The sequence below is a fragment of the Montipora foliosa genome, chromosome 13, assembly GCF_036669935.1.
Source record: "Montipora foliosa isolate CH-2021 chromosome 13, ASM3666993v2, whole genome shotgun sequence".
Classification (NCBI taxonomy): domain Eukaryota; kingdom Metazoa; phylum Cnidaria; class Anthozoa; order Scleractinia; family Acroporidae; genus Montipora; species Montipora foliosa.
This window is the reverse complement of record NC_090881.1, coordinates 16,041,951-16,054,450: the sequence shown is the minus strand read 5'-3', so window position 1 is coordinate 16,054,450 and position 12,500 is coordinate 16,041,951. Positions and strand designations below refer to the sequence as shown.

General features: G+C 37.4%; 1 protein-coding gene across 1 annotated transcript in view; it reads left to right on the top strand.

Annotated features, from left to right (window-relative positions):
* Nucleotides 1–4,986: 4,986 nt before the first annotated feature.
* LOC137982321 (uncharacterized) overlaps nucleotides 4,987–12,500 on the top strand; it is a 28,262-nt gene continuing 20,748 nt past the window's right edge. Inside the window, exon 1 of the mRNA XM_068829398.1 lies at nucleotides 4,987–5,104. The gene's annotated coding sequence lies outside the window, so the exon portion shown is untranslated. The remainder of the gene's footprint in view (nucleotides 5,105–12,500) is intronic.

Sequence of the window (12,500 nt, the reverse complement as noted above, 5' to 3'; positions counted from 1 at the left end):
AACAACAATATTTGTCTTCATAGAGCGGTTTTCAATTAACTGTCGAAAGTAATTAGCGAATTTCTTTCGTTTTGCATTACTTCACTCAGTGATTGGTTCAAAGTGATCGTACCATTTTTTCAACCAATCAGAAGTGAAACCAAAACCAATCATGGCTTGCAAGCGTGCACATTTTCCCGCGCTTTGTGTCGGCTACGTGTAATTACCTCGAGTTTTGATTGGTGTACTGGATTGTCTCCGTCCTTTTTGATTGGCCGAAGTACTTTGGTTTTGGTTTTACAACACTCGATTGAAACTCGCTCTAGTGTACTGGTTATCACGCCCAATTGCAACTAGTGATACGGGGAACGTGAGCTGAAATTTCACTCAGGGAAATAGTCCACAATTTAACACTTTTCGTCAGGGTTTGTAGGTCAGTGCTATAGAAAACGTGACCACTGATCTCCTTTTTTCAGAAGGAGATTTTTGTAGTGGATAACAGATAACCTGGCAAATACTTTTAATGGGTAAGGGATATCTGACAAGATGACCTCAAAAATGAAGGATAAGAGAAGTAGTTTTAGGGCTACTGAAATTAAGTTTGGGTTCAACATTTGTCATTATCATGTATAGTGTGCTTGATTCGTACTTTTTTTCGTCTTTATCGGTGAGTTTTCCCACCTCCCTCGATCCGTTCTCGGTTATCTACCGTTCGTCTCAACGTTGCAGTCACCTTTGGCCATTCCAAGTTTCTAGCGCACCAATTTTGTCCCTAATAAACCTGCGGGTGACCATTGCATTTTTTTTTCAATACTGGCACTCAGATTCTTCCTTGTGAAGTTTACGAAAGAGATCCACTTTCGTCTTCTTTTGATAGCTTCTGGCCTGAAATCACCGTGAAACGAGGATAGAGAAATCATGTTCTTTATCTTTTGTGTTATTCCAGCCGGATACAAAGCATCTAACGACTGTAGTAAGCCTTCACATGAAAATATCTCAAAGGAATGACCAAGAGATAAAAACAAGCGTTTCCGAGATGACGTCACAATCATCTCCAGTCCCCCTTAGTGATACAACGGATACAACGGAGTGGGAAAATAAAAGGTGCGAGTACAAAACTGTAAAAAATGTTGAATACAAATAGTAATTAAAGTAAATTTAGTATCATGTAACCTTTTTTCACTGATTGGGAACTATTATTCTACAGTTAGTAATTTACACCTACTTGTTATCTACTTTATATACTTGTACTTGTAAACATCCCTCAACTGAAGATGGATACTGAGTATCCGAAACATGTCTTGCAAATTTAAAAGTTGTGTTGTTTTTTTTATATTTTAATAGTAATAATAATAATAATTATTATCATTATCATTATCATTATCATTATCATTATCATTATCATTATCATTATCATTATCATTATCATTATCATTATCATTATTATTGTTGTTACTATTATTATTACTATTATTATTATCATTATTACATTTTTTGGAACCCTCAACATAAAACCCTGGACCCTCGACGCTCAACCAAAAGGCAGACTCTTTATGGTAAACAACTGTAACCTGTCACTCAGGAAAAGAGAGAGATTTATCCAAAAAAAAAACACATCTTGCAGTCGGAAGACTGAACTACATGTGTTGCATATATTCTAAATAAAAAAAAACTAATAAAATCGAGTTTGATACATGACCCAAACATCCATAAATGTAACTATTCTTAGCCTTATCAGTCTTTACTTGATATACAGCTCATTAATAGCTTATGACAGTCGTTCAAAATGATGTCTTCAAAGTAACACATATTTCCCTCCCTTATTTCAGTGTCAAATATTTCCCTACTGCCAATCGACTGACTATTCCTTTTGGGCCAAAGTAACGTCTCCGTGTAATTTTTGAGATTCGTAATCCAAAATGTCACTACTTGGCCATATTTGATGTTGTCAATAAATTAATCTCCTTGCACACTAATGAAAACAAAATTTGGATATCTTAAAGGCTGTCACAAAGTGAATAAGGTGTTAAAAGACCGTTTACGGCCAAATATAGATGTTGCACGTTGTCTACATACTGAATAACGAAAAAGTGTTCAGCTTTCAGCTTTCTTTTTCATTATTTCAGACTTAATTCCTTACATGAACTGTAATTATCAGAGTTATTTTCTTAGTTATGTGATATGTGGAAGAAGCAGCAGCATGCGTGACGGTCTGAGATATTTTAATCCGAAATAGTGACATTTTTTAAAAGTGGAGATTGAGCCAATAAGTTGAGATTCCTTTATTGCTTGAAGTCATAAAAAAGGAGAATCGCTTTTCAGCGTTTCATTGACAAGGGTCAATGTACTCATTATTACATATTTATTAGAAGATTGATGACACTGGTTCATGCATTTATGTATTTAGTAACTCCAACTATTTAATTATATTACAAGATAAGAAAAACACGCCACGATTTAAAAAAAACACTTCAACTCCGGCTGTGGCTATCTAAGAAGTGAAGAATATCTAAATACAAGGCCGGGAAACTAAGTTTATCAGTTAAAGGTTGCAATACATCGAGTGAAATTAAAACATCAGTAATCCCATCGAGCACAGCTTTATAATTAGATGACTGCTCTGATCTACTTATATAGGGGAATTCAGTGGCGCGCTCGCAAACATATGACATAAGTGTCACTGAATCTGTCCCGTTTTTGCAAAGGAACAAGTAATAGTTGACATTACAGGTTATACCGTGGCGACGAGTTTTTCAATTCAGAGACCTTTTTCAAAAAGCTCTCTGTGTCTGGGTTGAATTTTCGTCGAAAAATTGATAATTTGGGGGGTTTTTGGTCAACAGACGTTAATTATTTGTAAAATGTGGATAAAATAATCCTGTGGGCATGTAATTAAGTTAAATATGCAAGATTTCGAGCGAATAAAAGCGAATATTTTGAGGAATAACAAAATTCTGTGCGATAATAGTAGCACGACGAGGAACACGACTGCACGGACAACAAGGAAATTATCTTACCTTTGCAGCGATTTCAAAATTGGGGATTCCATCCAGTGAACCAAAATCCTTTACTTTATCTTTCCGATGTATTTAATGTTATGTTTTGGCTGAAAACTTACATAAGGCCGCTCCACAACCGAAACAAAATTTCGCCTTCGCGGGCTTCAAATGGCCCAAAGTGAAATGCGCTTCATGTAGGCATAATAAAAGCTGCAAAGACAAATTTTTCAGGAAAACTGGGGCCATATCTCCCAAGTGAAGACGCCAAATAAAATGGCGGTATCGCATTGAGTACCCCGGTGATACAGTGTATGTCTATCCCCGCACACATATCACTGGTGACATGTGTACCCCCGGTAGGGATACAAAAAACACTGAAGCTTTGTACCCGGGGGCCTCCAAAGCCTTGAATGAAAAACATGGAGGCTACGAGTATTTTGTATTTATTCATATTCGTTTGTTATTTTCTCACCTTTTTGAACATATATATATATATTTTCCCTTCGCTTTTTACACCTCACTTTTTATTGCCAGACTGGCAATCGAAAGCTCAGTGTTTTTGAAACTTTTAACCAAAGAACGTTTTTAACTTTTCAATTATGCCCCCTGGTTACTCATCGATATTTAAATATACTTACTAGCCATATATAAGCTTAGCTAGTACTTTGCTGGACAGACAACAGCGTTTGCTTTACCAGGGGATACACATATCACTGACTACGATTACCGTGATATGCGTATCCCCGAGATATGTTGGGGATATACATATCACTTAACTGGCGATCTCAGTGATATGTGTATCCCCTGGTTAGCGCACTATCGTCTGTCTAGTTTTTAAGTTGTCAATGATAATTGGGAATCAATAATACTTGCTGTGAGTTGATGGAATATTTCATGTACTTACGTACTAGCCAGAAAAAAACGCTAGTAGCTAGTAATTTGCTAGACAGGCGACAACGCCGATAGGCCAGGGGATACATATATGACTACGATTGCGGTCACCAGTGATATGTGTATCCCCAAGATATATTTTTATTTTAATGACAATTTCGACTCCTTTATATTTCCAGTAGATTGTTTGATGTTTGCTACTGGCCCATAAGAGTATTATCTGCCAAGGCATGAAATCCATTTGGTTTTATTTACATGGACATGTCGGACTCACGAGTCGTGTCTTTACAGTTCTGATTGTGGAAGATGGTTCAGTTGCAAATAAATGGTTTCTAGTGTTGATACCTTGAAAAAATCATGTCTGATCTGTGTTCACCGATTTCCGTCCATTAACACAAGTTTGCCGTAATTATTTATTTTTTGGAGGGGAGGGGGATGGGGGGTACACATATCACTAGTGATATGTGTGCGGGGATACACATATCATGGGAGTACACATATCAGCGCGGCCCTCTACGAATCATACAAGAATGGTAAAAGGATGCATCAATTTGGGCGCTTGCGAATAAAAAGAGATTTATATAAATTATTAAGTCAGTTAAGCCGTTCAAATAAGATTCCGGATCGCACTGCTTTAAGTCAAATTTGAAGATCCTGATGGGCGTGAAAAACAGAAGCAGGTGTTGGGTGGTACTTTACAGCCAAGTAAAGTCTGATAACGAAAACTTGTTTTTCAGCTGTCTTTTCATTTTTGGTTCGTTTTCTTTAAAAGGGCGCCATAAATTACTTATAATCATCACGGCTAATTTCTTTTATTAGTTTCATTACTGACTCCCTGAGGCAAGCAGCGAAACACGCATTACTGTACGCCCTGAGGTATTCAAATCCAAAATGGTGGTCTTTTAATATCAGCCTGGAGTCATTTTTTTTCGGATCACGTTCGTTTTATTTTCCCCGCACTAGTTGATGCCGAAAAAAGCCATTCGCTTTTCAGAGTTTCAAGTTTTGAAAAATTTTTGACACTAGTTCAATGATGTTACACTACTTATTATTAATTATTTATTACTCGTGCATATTTGTATTTAATCAACTCCAGTTATTTTTAAGAAGAGGAAAATCAGCCTGTTTTGTTACAAGGCAACACTTTACCTTCTCCGGCGTCTAAGAAGTGACTACGTGAAACACTGGGCTGAAATCATAAGAACATTTCTGCTTCTGAAATACAATTTCAACAGGTATTTTATTTCTAGGGTCCTTCTAAAATAACTTAAATGTTCAGTGAGCATATATGCTGTTTTAACCTGGCCACTGATTGTCAGAATACGAATAGCTACATTTTCTACAAGATCTCTTCATCACCAGTATCTCATTGCATCGATATATCCTGTTTCAGTTGTAAAGAATTACGACATTGCAGCTGATCAAGAAGAATTTTTCAATTCTGAGACCTTTATAAAAAAGCTTTCTGTTTGTCTTGCTTCTGATAGGAAGCCTAATGGGAGTGATCAAGACCTTTGAAAACTATCGTTTTGATTTTAAGTCAGATAAGCCATTCAGATACAACTGCCCGGGAAAGGGGAATGTTTGTTTACACATTATGCACCATTGCCATAAGCTCATCGTATTCTCTTCGATCCTCTAAAAATCAGCACTGAACGCTGAAAGACCATTATTGCATAGTCAAAAAAATGGGAAAATGTAAGCCAGCGATAAACCAGATAAATCTTTCTTCAATTTTGGTTTAAGAATCTAAAACTTAAAATTTACCAACTGAGGAATGTAGGGGCCCAGTAACCCTTAGGTTACCACTTAATAATTTGCCAGTTTTTATGTAAAAGATGCCGATGAGCCAACACCTTATTTTAACTGAGAATTTTGATTCAAGACTGCTTTTACCCTTGCAAAAAAATTCTTTAACAGAATTGAGGAACTTTTGCATCGTCATAAATATAAATGATGTTTTGCAATTAGTAATGATCACTCAATGGCAGAATTAATTGCAAAGAAACAACTTTTTCTTGCCTTTGCGGAAGCCGGCCGGCCGGCTGCCTCAAAAAAGAAAGCACATTCACTGCAGTGCATAAAAACTAATATTTTTTGACTGAGAATAGACAACATCTATGGAAATATCAGGCGTAACATAGTATTATTGTTATATACCGAAAGTGCAAATTTTCGAATGTACTGGTCAGGGGCTTGTCGGGAGAAACGCCATGTGAATCCTCCACCTTGTTTATGTTCAGTGAATGTTGCGTTTTCTTCATCCTTTGCCTCTTGGTAATGTTTCCCCTCAATACATAACAGTTGTATTTGTAAATTATTATTATTTTAATCGAAATGAACCCGGGATTCATAATCAACCATGTTTTTCCAAAGTTTGTGAAGTTGCCCAAGTCATGCCGCAGTTATTAACACTAACCCAAGAAGACATGTCGACTTTTAATCGTTTGCAGTTCTCGAGCTCATGACAAAGGCAGAACTTTCTCTTTATTCACTATTTAAACGATTATTTAAACAAGGTTTAGAGCTGGATTATAAGGGACTTATAAGAACATTCTCAAGGGGGGTATCTTAAATAATGAAAACAAAAATTGTCATTAGCCAATGTAACAACAGTTTAACAAAATATAATATTCAAGAGTGTAAAATGGGGCTTGACAGGCCTACATGACTCCCTTGTACGTGGTCTGGTTTCCTTTAACTTTGTCATAATTTTACTATCTTTTAGGCGCTTCCAGTAAGATTTCATTTAGCAATGGTTTTCGTTCTATGAGACTTTAGATTTGGACCTTCATACTAATATGTGATAGTTTTTTCTCCCAAGAAAATAGCTCGTGTTGATGATATATTTTTAGTTTCTTGGTGTTGATTTTCTCTGCAGTAGGCCAGGGTTTTCGTTTGAGGCCGGAGGCCGGTCGTTTTGTCCGGTGGTTTCCCACTCCATGTCCGGTACTTTGATGCCAATATTTCAGGGGTTGTTTGATTTTTTATTATTATAAAGAGAATTCGAGTGAACTCCAGCCTTGCCTGGGAAACTGAGCAGACGTTTTTGGAATTTGTACGTGACAAGGGTGGAGCTGTAAGACTATCTAAATAAAAAGCCGGGACACTGAAAAGTTTATCAGTAAAAGTTGATATACATCGAATGAAGTTAAAACATCATTAATCACATCGAGCATAGCTTTAGACTATTGCTCTGATCTATTTATGTAAGGGAATTCAATGACGTGCTCGCAACCGCATCACATATATCTCACTGCATCTGTCCCGTTTTTGCAAAAAGCTATAGTAACAGTTGACATTACAGCTTGTACCGTGGCGACGAGTTTTTCAATTCATAGACCTTTTTCAAAAAGCTCTCTGTGTGTGGTGCTTCTTAAAGTATGCCTTGTACATTACTAAGCCTGATGTGAGAAATCAAGACCACAGAAAACAATCCGGCGCTTTGCTTTAAGTCAGTTAAGCCGTTCAAAAAATATCCTAATGGCTGTGAAAAACAGAAGCAGGCGTCGGGTGATAGTTTACAGCCAAATCAAGCATTTTGTCTAGCTATTCTTGGGTTTCACTCACGTGATCAACAGCCATGTTTTTCAACGAAAACAAAAGAAGACGTTAGCATAATAATAGCTTTCAATTCCCGGAGGATTGGATCGGGACACCAATATGGCCGCCATTTCATTGTTTGGGGACATCTAAGAAATCCAAGAATAGATACTCGTAACGAAAACACGTTTTTCAGCTTTCTTTTCATTTTTTGTTCGTTTTCTTTAAAGGGACACCATACATTACTGGCTTCAATCATCACAGCTAATTTCTCTTTGTTAGTTCATTACTGACTCCCTGGGGCAAGCAGCGAGACACGCATATACGCCTTGAGGTATTTAAATCCAAATGGTGGTCTTTTAGTATCAGCTAGGAAACGTTTTTTTTTGGATCACCTTCCTTTTATTTTCCCCGCACTAGTTGACGCCAAAAACAGGCCATTCGCGCTTTTCAGCGTCTCAAGTTTTGAAACTGAATTTGTTGACACTAGTTCAATAATGTACTTATATTATTACTTATTCATTAAAAGAGGAAGTTTGGTTGGCACTGGCTCATGCATTTATGTGTCAGTTCATTAACTCCAGTTATTTTTAAGAAGAGGAAAATCAGCCAGTTTTGTTACAAGGCAACACTTCACCTTCTCCGGCGTCTAAGAAGTGACTACGTGAAACACTGGGCTGAAATCATAAGAACATTTCTGCTTCTGAATACGATTTCAACAGGTATTTTATTTCTAGGGTCCTTTTAAAATAACTTAAACGTTCAGTGAGCATATATGCTGTTTTAACGTGGCCACTGATCGTCAGAATACGAATAGCTTCATTTTCTACAAAATCTCCTCATCACCAGTATCTCATTGCATCGATATATCCTGTTCTAGTTGTAAAGAATTACGACATTGCAGCTGATCAAGAAGAATTTTTCAATTCTGAGACCTTTATAGAAAAGCTTTCTGTTTGTCTTGCTGCTGATAGGAAGCCTAATGCGAATGATCAAGACCTTTGAAAACTATCGTTTTGATTTTAAGTCAGATAAGCCGTTCAGATACGATCATGACTAAAACACCACACGAGTACATACGGGTAACATACGAGTAACATACGAGTAACATACGGAACATACGGATACATACGAATACATACGACTAACATACAAGTAACATACGAGTAACATACGAGTAACATACGGATACATACGACTAACATACGGATACATACGAATACATACGAGTAATACGAATGTTTTTCTCATAAAGGAAGCTCTAATTATAAGCCTTGCAGGCATTTTTCACGTCAGCAAACACGTACCCGGCTCAGTTTGAGGGGGGAGGGAGTGGATGTTGATCGACCCCCAAGGCTTTCGTTAAATTTAGTCACAGTAAAATAAATTCACATGGAGTGCAAAACCCTTTGCTTGCGCTACAAGATGACAATATATTTTGGATGTCGCTGATGTCGTATGACGTCATCAGATCCGCCATCTTGATTTCACTATTTCAGCTTAAGTTGCCAATGATAAATCAGTGCAAAATCAAGCCAGAAAGCTTAAATGGGGTAAAAGATTATGACAGACCTGCTATGACTTCCTTACGTGTCTTAAATGTAAACTGGCCTGACAGTCATAATCATCTACGAGAGCAACATCCAAAATATATTGTCATCTTGTTGCGCAAGCTAAAGGCGGCGAAATACGAGATACAAAAATCCTCAACTTGGCGCGCAACATTATTTCGTTGCAAGTTTGGGTCGATTTCTCCCGTTTTTCACCTTGCATGATCAACTTGTCGCGCAACAAAAACATTTGTTGCGGGTTGAAGAAAGTTGTTGCGAAAAGTAGAGCGCGAACCTACTCTGAGCAACAAATTTTGGCTTTGTTGCTCGTTTTTCATCAAGCTCACAACTTGTCGCGCAACAAATGTGCTCTTGTTCTAGCAAATCAACCACTCAGCGCCCTGCATTTCCTCAACTCGCAACAAATGTTTTTTTTGCGGGTCAAGTTGATCACGTTAATCCCCCCCCCCCCCCCCCTCCTCAAACTGAGCCGGGTACGTGTTTGCTGACGTGAAAAATGCTTGCAAGGCTTATAACTAGAGCTTCCTTTATGAGAAAAACATTCGTATTACTCGTATGTATTCGTATGTATCCGTATGTTAGTCGTATGTATCCGTATGTTACTTGTATGTTAGTCGTATGTCAGTCGTATGTATTCGTATGTATCCGTATGTTCCGTATGTTACTCGTATGTTACCCGTATGTACTCGTGTGGTGTTTTAGTCATGATCTTCAGATACAACTGCCCGGGAAAGGGGAATGTTTGTTTACACATTATGCACCATTGCCATAAGCTCATCGTATTCTCTTCGATCCTCTAAAAATCAGCACTGAACGCTGAAAGACCATTATTGCATAGTCAAAAAAATGTGAAAATGTAATCCAGCGATAAAACAGATAAATCTTCCTTCAATTTTGGTTTAAGAATCTAAAACTTAAAATTTACCAACTGAGGAATGTAGGGGCCCAGTAACCCGTAGGTTACCACTTAATAATTTGCCAGTTTTTATGCAAAAGATGCCGATGAGCCAACATCTTATTTTAACTGAGAATTTTGATTCAAGACTGGTTTTACCCTTGCAACAAAAATCTCTAATAGAATTGAGGAACTTTTGCATCGTCATAAATATAAATGTTGTTTTGCAATTAGCAATTATCACTCACTATTATCAATATACGCGGCCAAATAGAAAATCGGCCTCTTCAAAACACAAGCTCAGCGGGCCGCACAAGACTGACACCGGGCTGCTAATGCATTGTCAGTCCTACAGCTGATTGGTTCTTGCTTCAACTTTGTGATATGCCTATTATTTATAGACGATTTTACGCATTTTTTCGGTAACTTTAAATAAGTTCACTGGACTGAGTTGATTCTCTAATAGCTTGTTCAATCAACACTTACATGATGATTTTAAGTGACTTTGAATTCGTTATTCACTTAGCTTGTATTATTAAAACTCGCATTCTTGATATCATTTGGCCTTGTTTATTGATAATAATGATAATGACATGACTTTATTCCGGAATATTATTTATTTGCGCCCTTGCAGTGTCATTTGCGGGCGCAAATAAACAATATTCCCTCAAAAAGTCATGTTATTCCCTCAATGGCAGAATTAATCGCAAAGAAACAACTTTTTCTTGCCTTTGCGGAAGCCGGCCGGCTGCCTAAAAAAAGAAAGCACATTCACTGCAGTGCATAAAAACTAATATTTTTTGACTGAGAATAGACAACATATATGGAAATATCAGGCGTAACATAGTATTATTGTTATATACCGAAAGTGCTTTGACGTGGCGATGAGTTTTTCAATTCATAGACCTTTTTTAAAAAGCTCTCTGTGTGTGGTGCTTCTTAAAGTATGCCTTGTACATTACTAAGCCTGATGTGAGAAATCAAGACCACAGAAAACAATCCGGCGCTTTGCTTTAAGTCAGTTAAGCCGTTCAAAAAATATCCTAATGGCTGTGAAAAACAGAAGCAGGCGTCGGGTGATAGTTTACAGCCAAATCAAGCATTTTGTCTAGCTATTCTTGGGTTTCACTCACGTGATCAACAGCCATGTTTTTCAACGAAAACAAAAGAAGACGTTAGCATAATAATAGCTTTCAATTCCCGGAGGATTGGATCGGGACACCAACATGGCCGCCATTGCAATGTTTGGGGACACCTAAGAAATCCAAGAATAGATACTCGTAACGAAAACACGTTTTTCAGCTTTCTTTTCATTTTTTGTTCGTTTTCTTTAAAGGGACACCATACATTACCGGCTTTAATCATCAGAGCTAATTTCTCTTTGTTAGTTCATTACTGACTCCCTGAGGCAAGCAGCGAAAGACGCATATACGCCTTGAGGTATTTAAATCCAAATGGTGGTCTTTTAGTATCAGCTAGGAAACGTTTTTTTTGGATCACCTTCCTTTTATTTTCCCCGCACTAGTTGCCGCCTAAAACAGGCCATTCTCGCTTTTCAGCGTCTCAAGTTTTGAAACTGAATTTGTTGACACTAGTTCAATGATGTACTTATATTATTACTTATTCATTAAAAGAGGAAGTTTGGTTGGCACTGGCTCATGCATTTATGTGTCAGTTCATTAACTCCAGTTATTTTTAAGAAGAGGAAAACTGACCAGCCAGTGTTGTTACAACATTTCACCTTTCCCGGCGTCTAAGAAGTGACTTTGTGAAACACTGGGCTGAAATCATAAGAACCTTTCTGGTTCTGAAAAACGCTTTCAACAGGTATTTCATTTGTAGGGTTCTTGTAAAATAATTTAAACGTTCAGTGAGTTTATGCTATTGTTTTTACGTGGCCACTGATCGTCAGTATACGAATACCTACATTTTCTACAAGATCTCTTCATCACCAGTATATCATTGCGTGGATCTATCCTGTTTTCAGTTTGTAAAGAACTACGACATTGCATCTGATCAAAAGGCGAAAAATTACTTTCAATTCTGACACCTTTTTCAAAAAACTTTGTGTTTGTCTTGCTTCTGATGCGAAGCCTAATGGGAAATGGAGTGATCCAGACCTGTGAAAAATATCCTTTTCTTTTAAAGTCAGTTGAGCCGTTCAGATACAACTGCCCAGAGAAGGGGAATGCTTGTTTACTCAGTGATTTGCATCCCATGATTGCCATAAGCTCATCGTATTCTCTTTGATCTTCTAAAAATCAGCACTGAACGCTGAAAGACCAAATATTGCATAGTCAAAAAAATGTGAAAATTTAAGCCAGCAATAAACCAGATAATCTTCGCTCATTTTTGGTTTAAGAATCTAAAACTTAAAATTTACCATCTGAGGAATGTAGGGGCCCAGTAACCCTTAGGTTACCACCTAATAATTTGTCAGTTTTTTACGTAAAAGATGCCGATGAGCCGATATCTTATCTTGACTGAGAATTTATATAACAATAACCATACTATATGTTATGCCTGGTATCACCATGGATGTTATCTATTCTCAGTCAAAAACTAGGTTTTCGTGCACTGCAGTGAATGTGCTTTCTTTTTTGAGGCAGCCGGCCGGCCGAC